This window comes from Dendrobium catenatum, unplaced genomic scaffold, assembly GCF_001605985.2.
Source record: "Dendrobium catenatum unplaced genomic scaffold, ASM160598v2 fragScaff_scaffold_1116, whole genome shotgun sequence".
Lineage (NCBI taxonomy): Eukaryota > Viridiplantae > Streptophyta > Magnoliopsida > Asparagales > Orchidaceae > Dendrobium > Dendrobium catenatum.
The window spans coordinates 668,103-671,946 of NW_021319578.1; positions in this window are offsets into that span (position 1 = coordinate 668,103).

The following is a 3,844-nucleotide window of genomic DNA, read 5'->3' on the forward strand; positions in this document are numbered from 1 at the left end:
ATTCTAGTTCAAACGATTCCATGCTTATGTACCAGAGAATTAGATATATATTCACTCCAAATGCTATGCACATTCCACGTTATTTATGGTTGGATTGCCTCTGCAGCCTTGCTGAAATTTGATGTGCATACCTAACCATGTTAATTCAGAATTTTTGCACTATTATGATTATATTGTTTAATGCTTTTATTCGTAATTTAGATTTAGATGGGGTCATTTCACATGCAAATTCCCACCAAATGGCTTTTTTAAAACAAGAAAGATTGAATCAGTATGGAAAGCTTTATTCATCCAGATATTAAGAAGAATTGACTATTTTTATGCTAAAATATGTAATTTTTTCAAGAAATTTTTTATTGTTGTCTGCCATAGATCATCTATAGTATGACCATGCAAATTATATGTTGAAATGAACTAAGAAGAACACTACAGATGAAATATAAGTAGTGAAAGTATTTGTTTTAGTTGCATACGATGTTTATCAACTAAAATTCAATATCAATAGAGTATCACCTTTCTCTCTCTTATTGAACTGTCAACCAGATTTTGTTTCCTATTAAATTAGCTGCTGAACAACGCTGTTGGGATTAGAGCTCATAATACTGTCCGAAACTTGAAATGCACATGTTTATTGCTCAAAAGTTTAATTGACTTGAAAATTAAATCAATTTTCCTTGAATAGAAGTTGGATCACTTGAAAAATGTTTGATTCAACTCAAAATTATATACATATGTACGTCCTCATGCATATGCAGGTACATACATTCATATACATTACAAGAAAGCATAAAAAAAATGTAGAACTTAAAATGCCTGGATCTATGGTGATTATCGATGGTTGCTTGTGAACCTTGCTATTCCATGATTGTAAATATTCAAATTTTACATTGGTGGCAGGTGGCTGCTAAAATCACCTGCTAAGATAGCACTCTAGAATGGAGAACCAGATTTCTCTTGATTTCTTTGTATATATATATATATATATATATATTAAAATGATGCTTATACTAAATTTGCATATGAGATGCGGGACTAAATAATTATTTGTTATTTATGTTGATGAGCCATGCACAAATTTAAATTTAAATGCAGGCAGTGAAAATCAATGCTTATTAGGCAATGAGTTTTAACTCTTCCCTTCACTCAAAGCTTAATTTTATTTTCATATTATAAGCTACCAGGCTAAAAATGATACTGCTTTCATTTTTTTTGTCATTTCAAATATTATGTTTTGATTGTTTTTTTAATTTTTATGTTTGATTTATAAATTATAATGTCGTGCCCGCACCATACCCATATCCTGTATTTTTAAAAATTAACGTGTCTCGTATCCATATCAGTGCAACATAGTCTGCAACAGCTTGGGGATGTATCCTGGCTTCCTCGGTAAAACTAATCTCCCTTGATATAGTAGCTAGGCTCCTCGCTGTGTAACTAGGATGATTGTCTTTGTTCTGCAGCAACTCGGCTCTGATTTTCTTCAGTCTCTCATCCTGTTCACTCTCCAATTTAAAAGCTTCCCAATCTAGGACCATTTGTACTTACAAGACTATCAATTGTGGCTCTTCCGTCTTCCATGATAGTACATCTGTGACCTTATTCTCTAGTCCTCGGTGATACTGAATCTCAAAGTCATATCTTATTAACTTGGACAACCATCTCCAATGCTCCTCAGTCATCATCCTTTGTTCCAGTAGAAATTTTAATCTCCTATAGTTTGTCCTGTCAATAAAATGTCATCCCAGCAAATAGGGTTGCAACTTTTAAATGTGCAAGACAATTTCCATCAACTCCCACTCGTATATAGACTTAAGCCTCGCCCTTGTAATTAGCACCTCACTGAAATAAGAAATAGGCCGATGATCCTGCATAAGCATTGCCCTCAATTCATATCCTGATACATCTATCTCCACCAAAAATGGCCTGCTAAAGTCAGGAAGTGCTAACACGGGCATGCTGGTCATGGCTTTCTCTGCTCCTCAAAAGTCTATGTCGTTGCTTCTCCCTAATTGAAACTGTTCTTTTTTACCCTGCTCCGTTAATGGCCATGTTATCATGCCATACCCTCACACAAACTTTCGGTAGTACCCGGTAAAGCCTAAGAACCCTCTTAGCTCCCTTAGGTTTTTAAGTAAAGGATAATCCAGCATAACCTCAATCTTTGACTAGTGCTACCCTTGCTTTGCTCACCACATCTCTCAGGTACTCCACTTGTGGCTATGCAAAATTTCTTTTATCATGTTGGCATATAATTGGTGCTCCCTTAAAGTCTTCAATACATTCCTCAAGTGACTTGCATGCTCTGCCTCTATACGACTATAGATTAAGATATCATAAAAAAAAAATCAAGATAAACTTTCTGAGGTAGGGTTGGAGAACCTAGTTTATGAGGGACTAAAAAGTGGTTGGGGCATTGGTAAGGCTGAAAGGCATCACAAAATACTCATAGTGACCCTCATGAGTCCTAAAAGATGCCTTATACACATCCCCTGGCTACATTCTGATCTGGTGGCACCTTATTTTAGGTCAATCTTCAAGAAAATGACTGCTCCAAATAGCTCATCTAGCAGCTCATCGATTATAGGGACATGAAATTTGTCATGCACAATTTACTTATTCAGGCCCTTGTAATCCACGGAAAACCTCCAACCGTCGTCTTTCTTTCTTTCTCACCAGTAACACAGGGCTGGAAAAGGACTCATAGTAAGCTTGATAATTCCTACCTTAAGCATCTCTTTAATGAGCTTCTCGATCGCATCCTTCTAAATTTGTAGATACCAGTATGGTCTGATATTGAGAGGAAACGCTTCCTCGTACAAGGTAATGGCATGCTCATGCTCCCGGGGCAGTGATAATTCGTTAGGCTGTTGAAAGACCTCAGAGAACTATTGCAGAAGCTGTTGTACACAATCTGGGATGTCAACTAGCTCTGAGTCTCAGACCTCCTCCTAGCTTTGTAGCTCCACCAAGTAGCCCAACCTGCTCCTTGTATCTTCTTGACCATAGTTTGAGCGAAACCATGGTTCTACATAGGCTAGCATCTGCTTGTAGCACCACCTTCTTCCCCTCCACTTGAATCTTCATAGTCAGTTATTTTTTAGTTCACCTTCGTCTCCTCGAACGTCTGTAACCACTTCATCCCTAAGATCACATAAGTGCTTCCTAAATCCTAGGGAAAAAAATTCTCTACTATCTGCATACCCTAGAGTGTCAGCACCACCCCTCTACATATCCCCCTACTCCTCTCCACCTTTCCTATTTCCATCATAACTCCAAAGCTCTCTGTATCCACCAACTTTAATCCCAATTGGTCAACAACTTGATTGGAGATGAAGTTATGAGTAACCCCACTTTCCACCAAGACCACCATTGGCTGCTCCTTGATCTCCCCTCTCACCTTCATGGTATGTCTTGAAGAAAATCCCACCACTGAATTTATGGACACTTCCGCCACATCCAAGTGTAAGTGCTTTTCTCCTTCTTTTGCTTCCTCCACTAGATCCTCATTGTTAGTCTCCTCCTCACAAATAATAAGGACCTTCAGTGTGTGGTCCTTGCACCGATGGCCTGGTGCATACTTTTCATCACACCGAAAGTAAAGACCTTTTGCTCTTTTGTCCTGTACATTTTCTTCTGTGTGGCGCTAGTAGTTGACCCCTAGGCGAACTCCTCCACTCTTCTCCCTCGGTGCCTCCCATTGAAATGACACTGTTTGGGTCATCGATGCCAATGAAGTCGAGGTACTTTTGTAAGAGCCTCCCGCAACTTCTCTCTTATTGCTCCTCTCCATCTATCTATGATCCTTTGCTATTTAGGCTAGCTCCATCGTCTCCTTTAACCTCCT